Source organism: Rutidosis leptorrhynchoides, chromosome 2, assembly GCF_046630445.1.
Source record: "Rutidosis leptorrhynchoides isolate AG116_Rl617_1_P2 chromosome 2, CSIRO_AGI_Rlap_v1, whole genome shotgun sequence".
Taxonomy (NCBI): domain Eukaryota; kingdom Viridiplantae; phylum Streptophyta; class Magnoliopsida; order Asterales; family Asteraceae; genus Rutidosis; species Rutidosis leptorrhynchoides.
This window is the reverse complement of record NC_092334.1, coordinates 69,086,061-69,098,614: the sequence shown is the minus strand read 5'-3', so window position 1 is coordinate 69,098,614 and position 12,554 is coordinate 69,086,061. Positions and strand designations below refer to the sequence as shown.

At 34.2% G+C, this 12,554-nt stretch overlaps 1 non-coding gene across 1 annotated transcript; it reads right to left on the bottom strand.

Moving 5' to 3' along the window:
- Positions 1-5,453: 5,453 nt before the first annotated feature.
- Positions 5,454-5,560, bottom strand: LOC139895195 (small nucleolar RNA R71). The gene has a single exon (XR_011775657.1). It is a non-coding gene; the product is annotated as a small nucleolar RNA R71 (small nucleolar RNA).
- Positions 5,561-12,554: the final 6,994 nt, after the last annotated feature.

The following is a 12,554-nucleotide window of genomic DNA, read 5'->3' as shown; positions in this document are numbered from 1 at the left end:
ATTTCCGACCAAATTTAAACCCTAATCTTTATATGTTTCCGACACGATAAGCAAAAACCCCATTGTTAAGTCTAGAAAGTTTGAAATCTATATTCGGATGATTAATTACCCTTTTGATCAAGCCAGATGATTCACGAACATTTATGTGCGTATACGATATATACTTATTATTTGATAACGATAACAAAGTATTAGATATACAATATTAGGTTTCGAAATAAAATTATTATTGATAATTATTATTGTTATTTATGTCATTATTATTATAATTAATTTTATTTAGATTATTATTAATTATTAAATTTATTTAAAAAAAAAATCATTAGAACAATTTTAGGATTCGATTTAGTTTTCCATATCTTTTAAACTGTAGTAAATCTTGTTTTTATATGTAAATTGGTACAAGCAATTGCCATCAAGCCCTATAATCAAGTGAATACAGACATAATAAGTATACATCTTTTTCTTTTATCCCTGTTCTTGATTGAACCAATTTGTTGAAGCTTGCTGCTATAAAACAATTCCATTACTCATATTATTTTATCAAAAACCTATTCCCATGTTCAAAGACGATATCAATTAACATATATAATCAGTCTTGTTTGAAGAATTAAACGGAAATAACATTAAAGTAGCTCGACACCTCCTTTCTCTCCACCATTAAAACCATCCACCCTCGACTACCACTCTATCACCCATTTATCTTCACCACAAACCAACAAGAACATCGACCAAGTTGTTTCCTGCTCAAACCCTAAACCATCTATACCGTCACCACCTTCCTATATCAACCCTTGACCCATTCACCACCGTAACCACAACCTTTACCACCATGTTTGATGTTTTGTTTGACGAGCCAAATAACCACCAAAACCTTCGGTGCCACAGTAACCACCTCACGAACACCATATTCATCATCTAACTCGTCTAGAAAACTACCATCTTTCATTCTTCCCTTCACCACCACCTACAACTCCTCTCTTCCTTCCCTTTCTCTCTTTGTATCTCTCTTCACCTCCTCTTTATGAACCCATCAACTACAACCCTTACTGTGAACAACGGGTCACCTTATTAATGCCACTTTCTTTCACCACTAGACTACTTTGTTTTCTGTCTATTTCCCTACGGCTATGACCACATAAACCGCCACCTTCAAACTATTTCTCTAATTCTCTTTCTTTCACTACAGTTCCTCTTTAACTTCATGGAAACCATCATCACAAGACCTCGTTTTCCTGTTCTTTTCTCTACTCGAACACAGCAGCTTCTGCTACTTGTAGCTTATAGCCAACCAACTTGCAAAACTGTTACTCGATCTCTTCCACTACTTGATTTATTTAAATCGAAATAGAGAGGAAAGCAATCGAAATATGTGTGCTGGTGGATTTTTTTTTTAAAAAAAAGAATAAAGGTGTTTATACATAATCCTTGTATCCCACTCAAATAACTTTACAGCTATCAAACCCATGGCTCATCATAATATTCTAAAGCTAAAATCCCACGTTGCAAATTGTGAATGGATGCCGAGTATTATACTGCCACTTCTCCTTTTGGACCACATGCAAAAAGCAAACCTAACCCCACTTGGTTATAATTAAAAATCGAATTGGCTATTACCCATATTTTTTTTCTGTCGCTAGAGACCACCACCATTATCCTTTTTATTTTTCTAGTCGAAATAGGACTGCTGCAGTACCACATCTTGTTGTTTTTTTTCTTTTAAACCGAACCCTTGTGGACTTGTGTTATTAGACTAGTTTGATGGATCCAAATAATCAAGCATATGGGCTATTATATTGGACTCCATTGAATCAAATTTGGGCTGCCTTGTCATACAAAACCTACCTTGTTACAGAGCTTATATTTTTGTTTTTTTGTTTTTCTGAACATACGAAACCCACTTAATTTGATAGTGATAGATAATGAAGTGGTCACGTAATGATAAATGGTGATGCATGATCACGAGAATGAAACCGGGTATGGTAAATGATGAAGATGATGTTTAAGTTAGATGACGAATTATGAATATGGAGGATGATAAAAATGAGATTTTATGGGTTATTAAAGATGATGAACGAGAAGCTTGATAATTCATACATATACATAAGATCATTATGGTAAGAATATGAGTTATAGATGATGATTTGACGATTAAGATGATGGCAAACTTGATGATGATAATATTGGTGATTAAAAAAAGAACAAGAGAGGAATAGTTATATGGATTATATATTAGTTAGTTAAAAACCAGGACAGAAAAGTAAAAGCAGCACAAATGGTTAAGGTGTTATGTTGATTAGTGGGAGGTCGCGTGTTCGAGTACCTTCTGGAGTATTCTTTTTAGACAAAGCTATGAGGGTTCATGAATCCAAGGTCAACCTTACATTGTTCAGTATCGTCGTATGCATATTTTTACTACAAAATATCGTATGGTGAGTTTTATTTGCTCCCTTTTTAATTGCTTTTGCAATATATATTTTGGGCTGAGAATACATGCGCTGCTTTTATAAATGTTTAAGAAATAGACACAAGTACTTAAAAATATATTCTACGTTGAGTTGTACCACTGGCATATTTCCCTGTAGCTTGGTAACTACTATTTACATGGGTATTGTAAACGCGAATCCTGTTGATAGATCTATCGGGCCTGACAACCCCAACCGGACTGGACGACCAGTATTCAACGGTTGCACAGTACTTCGTTTCGGTGACTACACTTGGTACGGTGTAGTGAGATTTCATAATAAAGGGAATATGCGACGTGATTAAATGTTAAGTATGGTTACCAAGTGCTCAACCACTTAGAATGCTTTACATACACTTGCGAGTGTATTATGTTTATGTTTATAAAATCTTGTGGTCTATTAACATATTGAAATGATTATTATGATAAACCTATGAACTCACCAACCTTTTGGTTGACACTTTTAAGCATGTTATTTCTCAGGTACGAATTAAGTCTTCCGCTGTGCATTTGCTCATTTTAAGGACATTACTTGGAGTCAATCATCGCAATGGGACCAAATGTTGACGACTTCGTCCAGGAGGATTAGGACAGGGTCATCACAGAACGAGCTCACCAAATTTAGAATATCTCGGCTTGGTTGTACTTGATCCTGTATCAAAAGTTTCCTATTTTGATGAAGATTCAAAAAGTTCAAGTACTTCTTTTGAAATCCTGCCAAGCTTTCTATCAGGTTCTGTAAGCGGTGTAAGTAATGGAGAATCTGAACTTCGGGTATGTGGCATATGCAACCTAAAATCTGTCAATCACACAACTAACAAAACTATTAAATGCATCGATTCTATAAGTCTAAAATTCAAATACTATTAATAATTTAAAATAATTAAGAAACTACTTAATCACAAATTAGTCAATAATTCTATTTTGACACAAAACTGTCCCCGGCAGCGGCGCCAAAAACTTGATGTGCGAAATCAGGTATAAATTATTGTATGGAAAAATACCGGTTAAAAAGACTGTTACACACTAACGGGCAGTGTACCCGATCGTGTAGTAGTATAAATAATGGTTTAGTTCCGTGTATCGTTCCAAGGACAGTTGTATTAGCCAAACTAGAATTAGAAACTATAATATGATTAACTAAGTAAGTGAAACTTAAAAGTACAAGATATTATGTTTTTGTGGCTATTTAACGATTTAGCCAAATCAGACAAGGTTAAAAAGTAAAAACAATATTTTTGGTCTTTTAAGTTTATAATGAAAACAAGTGCAAAGAAAGCGAGTAAGATAGTTTGATTTAAATCAAAGAAATGAAATGTTCATCAAGATATTTTACCCTCGGTATTGGATGTAAGTTTTACTATTAAGACCTGATTGAATGATTATGTGTGTAAGTTATCTAATAGGTTCACTAAGAGTTCTCTTAAATAAACACGCAAACACAATTACAAGATCAAGGGTTCCCTTTTCTCTATAGTTCTTGTGTTTGTAATCAAATAACTATGAAATATGCTAATCACCTAAATCGACCCGCAAAGAGTTCTCTTTAGCGAGTACTCAAACTAGAGGTACTAAGTGAGGGTTCCCTATTACCTAGACCTTTTCGTTTGTGACTAGTTGATTAGCAAGATCAAAGACTTAAATAACAATTGTCTTTGCATTCGCTCTACACAATTCATTCCTATATCGTTTAATCGTATTGATTTAATTTACCCCCTTGGTCCGGTTTAGTAAACAATCAATCTAAGACAAGTTGATTGTAAATCAATATGATACATCAACAAGAGTTCTCTTTATCAACAACATATCAATTAACTAGATACAAATGATTAAACATCAATAAGCATGGTTCTTTAATTCAAGTTTCAATCTTTCACACATAGTACATACAATCAATGGGATTACATCCAATACCTCGGTTATTAATCTAGACAAACATTATAGAAACTAGCCAACAATCATGGTAACAGACAACATAACAATCAGATTATCAATGGAAATCATTGCTTTAGAACAAGGAATAACCTACAAGAACAATGAGTTCTTGGATGAAGAAGGTTTTGATCTTTGATGCCTTGATGTTGAGCCTATTCCAAGAGCTTGGAGTTCTCCAATATTGCTCCCAAAATTCGTCTCTGTACTCCCTGGTTCGTCACTCTCTAAAACTGGTCTTCAATCATGAGTTATAAAGTGGAGAAAGTAGGTCAGAAAGTCAAAAGTTCGCTGAAACCTACTTCTGGACGGCGTCCTGGCTTTTGGACGGCGTCCCATTGTTAAGGCTTGGACAGCGTCCCAAAAGTTTGGACAGCGTCCAAGTATGAAAAGCTGGACGGCGTCCCACAGTCTTGGACGGTGTCCCATTGAACTAAATTTGACTGTCTCATTTTCTTTTCAATCTTCTTTCATTTGGTCGAATTCCCAATCATTTGAAGCCTTGTTTTACCATTTTAGAGCACTAATTAGACCTTAACTTGTATCGGGATCAACCACGGTTATAAATCATCAAAACTCTTTACAAATCACTCTCCGATATAAATTTGCATATCTTGGCGTATCACTTGTAGAAATGCTTTCATTAACCTTGATTCGAGAGTATTTTATACGATATTGCGATAGATATATATAGTGTTATTGAGCAATATCAAGAGCTAAACGCACTGGTCAAGGTCACGCAATTACTCAACCAGACATTAATGCGCCCGATTATGAAATCAAAGGACAAATTCTACACATGGTAACTAATCAATGCCAATTTAGTGGTGCGCCGAAGGAAGATCCAAATGAACATCTTCGTACATTTAATAGGATCTGTACACTATTTAAAATTCGAGAAGTTGAGGATGAACAGATATATCTCATGTTATTTCCCTGAACTCTAAAGGGAGAAGCCAAAGATTGGTTAGAATCGTTACCTGAAGGGGCGATTGATACATGGGATGTTTTAGTTGAAAAATTTCTTAAACAATTCTTTCCGGCATCTAAAGCCATAAGACTTCAAGGAGAAATTGTTACGTTCACACAAAAGCCAAATGAAACTCTATATGAAGCATGGACAAGATTTGGAAAGTTATTAAGAGGATGTCCGCAACATGGTTTAGACACTTGTCAAATAGTACAAATATTCTACCAAGGATGCGACATCACTACAAGGAAAGACATCAATATAGCAGCTGGTGGTTCTATTATGAAGAAAACAGCAACTGATGCTTACAAAATTATTGATAACACTGCTTCCCACTCACATGAGTGGCACCAAGAAAAAGATATCGTTAAATCATCTAAAGCAGCTAAAGCCGATTCTAGCCATGACTTAGATTCCATTTCTGCAAAGATAGATGTTGTCGAGAGACGAATGGAAAAGATGACTAAAGATATTCAATCAATACGAATTAGTTGTGAGCAGTGTGGAGGACCACATTTGACAAAAGATTGTCTCAGTATTGAACTAACAATGGAACAAAAAGAGAATGTTTCATACATAAACCAAAGGCCTGGAAATAATTATCAGAATAATTATCAACCGCCAGACCAATCTACAATCAAAATCAGAATTATAACCGAAATGTTCCATACAACAATCAACAAGGTCCTAGCAATCAACAAGTATCCAACAATACTTACAACCAGCAAAGACCTAATTTTCAAAACAAACCACCACAAACCGATGATAAAAAGCCAAATTTAGAAGATATGATGTCAAAGCTAGTTGAATCTCAAACGCAGTTTTTCACATCTCAAAAACAAACCAATGAACAAAATGCTCAAGTATTTAGAAATCAACAAGCTTCTATTCAAAATCTGAAACAAGAAGTAAGTAACTTAGCAAGGTTAATAGGTGAAAGAAAACCGGGAAGTTTACCTAGTGATACTAATGCTAACCCTCGGAATGAAAAAGCTAAAGCCATTACCACAAGAAGTGGTATTACACTTAAACCACCTGAAATGCCTGTAATTTCTGATGAAGCTATTCCTACTCCACAAGAACCACAATCTGAACAAAATAAGGAAAAAGAATCGGTAGTTGAAAAGGTTAATGAAGATAACACAGTTAAGGCTAAACCTTATGCTAAACCATACCAACCAGCACTTCCTTACCCGAGTAAAATGAGAAAAGAGAGACTTGAAGCCGAGCAATCTAAATTCTTGGATATGTTTAAACAAATAAATGTCAATCTTCCTTTCATTGATGTAATTTCAGGAATGCCTAGATATGCTAAATTTCTGAAAGATCTAATCACAAATAGAAAGAAAATGGAAGAACTCTCGGCTGTTACTATGAATGCTAATTGTTCTACAGTACTGTTGAATAAGATACCAGAAAAACTATCTGATCCAGGAAGTTTCACAATTCCATGTTTTCTGGGTAGTATTAGTTCAATAGAAGCATTGGCAGGCTTAGGTGCTAGTATGAATTTAATGTCGTATTCACTATACACTAAACTAGGCCTTGGAGAATTGAAACCAACACGAATAAGCATACAACTAGCCGATCGATCAGTAAAATATCCTAGAGGGATAATGGAGAACATGCTAGTTAAAGTTGGTACTTTAGTATTTCCATTAGATTTTGTTATTCTGGACATGGAAGAAGATTCTCAAGTTCCTCTCATATTAGGAAGACCATTCTTAAACACGGCTAAAGCAATGATAGACGTGTTCGGTAAGAAACTGACCCTAAGTATAGAGGACGAGAGTGTTACCTTTTCAGTTGATAGAGCCATGCAACAACCGTAATCTGCAGATGATACATGTTATTATATTCAAACTATAGAATCACATGCAGAATTGTTAGAAGAATTTCCAGAATTACAAGGAACAGGAGAATGTTCTTTAGGAGAAGGAACTGAACCAATTGATGAAACTGAAATGTTAGCTACACTTATGGCTAATGGATATGAACCAACAATAGAAGAAATTCAAATGCTAAAAGAAGAAGACAGATATCGATAGAAATCATCGATAGAAAAACCACCGACATTAGAGTTAAAGCCACTTCCAAACCATTTAGAATATGCTTATTTACATGGTGAATCTGAATTACCTGTAATAATATCGTCTTCTCTTACTGAAAATGAAAAATCACAACTCATTTCTGTGCTAAAAGCTCATAAACCAGCCATTGCATGGAAAATTCATGACATTAAAGGAATAAGTCCTTTGTATTGCACACATAAAATCCTTATGGAAGAAGGTCATAAAACGTATGTGCAACGTCAACTAAGACTAAATCCTAATATGCAAAATGTTGTTAAGAAAGAAATTATTAAACTGCTAGATGCAGGTTTAATTTATCCAATCTCTGATAGCCCATGGGTAAGCCCAGTTCAATGCGTACCTAAGAAGGGTGGCATGACTGTCATCACAAATGAAAAAAATGAGCTTATTCCTACTAGGACTGTAACAGGATGGCGTGTTTGTATTGATTATAGAAAATTAAATGACTCCACCAGAAAAGATCACTTTCCCTTACCTTTTATTGATCAAATGTTGGAAAGATTAGCCAGAAATAGTTACTATTGTTTCCTTGATGGTTTTTCCGGATATTTTCAAATTCCAATAGCACCCGAGGACCAAGAGAAAACCACGTTCACGTGCCCTTATGGTACTTTTGCTTATAAACGCATGCCATTTGGACTTTGCAACGCCAGTGCAACCTTTCAAAGGTGCATGATGGCGATTTTTCACGACATGATAGAAGAATGCATGGAAGTTTTCATGGATGACTTTTTAGTCTTCGGTGATACATTTGAATCATGTCTAGTTAATCTTGAACGAATGCTTATTAGATGCGAACAATCAAATCTAGTACTTAATTGGGAGAAATGCCATTTCATGGTTAAAGAAGGCATCGTTCTTGGTCATAAAATTTCAAAGGAAGGAATTGAAGTAGATATAGCTAAAGTAGATGTAATTGCTAAACTTCCACATCCCACCAATGTTAGAGGAGTTAGGAGTTTTCTAGGGCATGCCGGTTTTTACCGACGTTTAATAAAAGATTTTTCTAAAATTGCCACTCCGATGAATAAACTCCTAGAAAAGGATGCTCCATTCATCTTTTCAGATGAATGCATCAAATCTTTTAATATTCTTAAAGAAAAACTCACTAATGTGCCGATCATGATAACTCTAAATTGGAATCTACCATTTGAACTAATGTGCGATGCAAGTGATTTTGCAATGGGAGCCTTTTTAGGATAAAGGATTGAAAAACGATTTCAACCTATTTATTATGCTAGTAAGACGTTACAAGGAGCACAAACAAATTACACAACTACTGAAAAAGAACTCCTTGCTATTGTCATTGCTTTTGACAAATTTCGTTCATATCTCGTTCTAGCTAAAACGGTGGTCTATACCGACCATTCTGCTCTTAGATACCTATTTTCGAAACAAGATGCTAAACCACGATTAATCCGTTGGATCTTATTCTTACAAGAGTTTGATTTTGAAATTCGAGACAAAGAGGGAGCAGAAAATCTCGCCGCTGATCATCTTTCTCGTCTTGAAAATCCCGAATTAGAAGTTCTAAATGAATCGGCCATACAAGACAACTTTCCTGATGAATATCTATTGAAGAATGATTATAATGAAATTCCATGGTTTGCAGACTATGCAAACTATTTAGTATGTGGATTCCTTGAAAAAGGATTATCGTGCCAAAAACGAAAGAAATTCTTTAGTGATATAAAACACTATTTCTGGGAAGACCCACATTTGTTTAAAAGTTGTCCCGATGGAATAATACGCCGATGTGTATTCGGAGATGAAGCTAGTCAAATCTTAAACCATTGTCACACAGGACCAACAGGAGGGCATTATGGGCCTCAACTTACAGCAAGAAAAGTTTATGATGCTGGATTCTATTGGCCTACAATTTTCAAAGACGCACTCCTTCTTTGCAAATCCTGTGATGCTTGTCAAAGGGCCGGAAAAATAAGTCAACGTGATGAAATCCTACAAAATGTCATTCAAGTATGTGAAGTATTTGACATTTGGGGTATTGACTTTATGGGTCCATTTCCAAAATCTCATAATAATCTCTACATTCTCGTTGCCATTGATTATGTATCTAAATGGGCGGAAGCACAAGCTCTCCCAACTAACAATGCACGAGTTGTAGTCAACTTTTTAAAACATCTTTTTGCAAGGTTCGGAACACCGAAAGATTTAATAAGTGATCGGGGTACTCATTTTTGTAATAATCAACTTGAGAAAGTTCTTAAAAGATATGGAGTAACTCATAAAATCTCCACTGCTTATCATCCACGGACAAGTGGACAAGTTGAAAATACCAACCGAGCTTTAAAACGTATTCTAGAGAAAACCGTAGGATCAAATCCGAAGGAATGGTCCATTAAATTGGAGGATGCACTCTGGGCTTTTAGAACAGCCTACAAAACTCCAATTGGAACCACATCTTTTAGACTCGTTTACGGAAAAGCATGTCATCTTCCAGTAGAAATTGAACACAAAGCATTTTGGGCTTTGAAGACATGTAATCTTGATTTACATGAAGCTGGACGTTTACGGTTAAGTCAACTAAACGAATTAGAAGAATTAAGACAAGAAGCATACAAAAATTCGTTAATCTATAAAGAAAGAACGAAGAAATGGCAAGATAAAAGAATCAGAAGTTCAAAAGAATTTAAAGAAGGAGATAGAGTTCTTCTTTTCAATTTACGATTCAAGCTATTTCCTGGAAAATTGAAATCAAGATGGTCTGGACCATTCATAGTCAAAAGAGTTTTCCCATACGGAACAGTAGAATTAATAAATTTAAATGGGATTGAATTTAAGGTTAATGGTCACAGAGTTAAACATTACATAGATAGTCCAATGGAAGTCGATAACGAAGTTAATCACAATTTCAACACCACAGCTAACTAAGTGTGGGGAGGTTCGAAATTTTTTTAGGGTAATAATTATTTCTGTTAGAGTTAGATTTTCTGTTTTCGTGTAGTTCTCGAAAATGGAACCCGAATGGTCTTTTCCTAGCAGACCCTAAAGAACTAGTCTTCTCCCCCCATTCTGAATTTTTATTTTTTTTAGGTTTTACGAGATGAAGATTTCCTGTGAACTAAACCATGGTCTAATGCTACACGCTTTGATCACTAAACGTAATAATGACACCCTTCCAAGTGAAATAGTATCATTAATCAGAGGTAAATTGGACGGAGTAAGAAAAGAATCCAGGAACAAAAATTATAAGTTACAGTTTGGTAAAGGAAAATCAAAATCCGCAGCAAAAAGAAGAGCACGACACCTTGAAAGATGTCACAAATGTGGAAAATGGTCACACGAAGGAAAATGCTCGACGAATCAGACATATTCCAATACCGAATTCGTTACTTTATGCAGAGATGGACCGTTCATATGTTTTGAAGAAAAAATGTTGAATGCTCGAGGTTACGCCTATGTAGCTATGGAAAACCAATTAGTCCGACTATCTTATGAGTGGGCTAAAGCAGGTCACTAAGAATTCTATTTCACAGGTAAGTTTGTACAGTTTCCAATTTTTATTTTTATTTTTAACCTTTTGATAATAAACGCTAAATCGTTCGCTATAAAGTATTAAATTGGTACTCAATAAAATTAGGTTTTGCGACCGAAATTATTGATATCATACAAAAATTTATTACATCACTGCGAAATTTACCGTTTATTCTTAAGGTATAAATATCTTTAATCAATCAACCCAAAATATTTCAGAAATTCGTCAGGAGTAAAACTAGGTAAAACAGCAGAAATTACTTTACCGAAAAGAGGGGCGTATATTTTTGATAATATTTGATTGATTAAAGTGGGATAAAAGACCAAAAAGATTTTTAATTTATTTTTACTTTGTTTTTAAAATTAATATTAAAATAATATTGTAAACTTTTTAAATCAATATATTTAAAATTGTAAATATTTGAAAAATTAATATTTTTAATATAAGTTTGTATATATAAAAACAGAAATATAATATAAGTTTGGTGTGAATTTTTAATAATAATATGAATTTATAATTTTATGCATTTTAAATTTATGTTTTGTGTGAATTTAAAAACAAAAATTTACTTTATTTCGCTAAGTTAAAAATATGATTTTTAAAAATTCGTCGTAAGTTGAAGACTAGGTAGTTGAACCGAAATTGCTTTACCCAAGGGAGGGACGAGAACTTTTATTATCATTATTTTTAGCCTTATTGAATTAAAGTATGCCAAAAACATTAAAAACCCAAAAATCTTTGCTTTTAAAACCGCGCTTAAAAATTGACAAATTTTAAAATTTTATCGAGGGACGGACTAGGACAACGATCCGAAACGCCCTCATCCTAAAAAGAAACAAATTTTTAAAATTTTATTAATTTTATGTTTTATTAAGTATAAGTTCTTTATAAAAAAGAAAAAAAAAAGGGAAAAAGTCACTGTACCCGGACTCCATGCGATCGCATGGAGTTTGGCCTTTACAGCCATGCGATCGCATGGCCCTGAAATTTTGGTCAGGAACAAAAGTTCCAGTCGACCTGCTTCTGCCTCACACCAACACACACACAACACATACGAAAATACACTCAAATCCTCTCTAAAATTCACCATTTTTCACCGTAATTCGTCAAATTTCTTGCTCTAATCATGCCTAGGTTCGGATTCTTCAACAAAAAGGTAAAAATTACACCCCTAAACTCATAAATTTTCTAGTTTTTGTGATAATTACCAATATTTTACCTAATGCAATTTTGTTAATTTCTAGTGTAATTAGAGTGAAATTGTTAGTATTTTATGCATGTATAACCTAGATTGATGCTAATTAACATGATTTGAAGCCAAAAACTTCAAAAATTTTAGAAATCTAGGGTTTGTGTTCTTGAGCAATTTGGGGCTTTTTGATATAAACAGGTTATGGCCGATTTTTGTCATGAATTATTGCTAAATTAAGTAGTGTAACATGTTTAGGTAGTTAAATGATCCAAACTTTGATCCTAAACATGATTTTTGGAGATTAAAGTGGACTTTTTAAGTCCAAAATTCATGAACTTGATTAATTTGATATAATTACCATTTGAGACTTGTTTAATTGTTATTAATGACTATTTTGACATGTTATT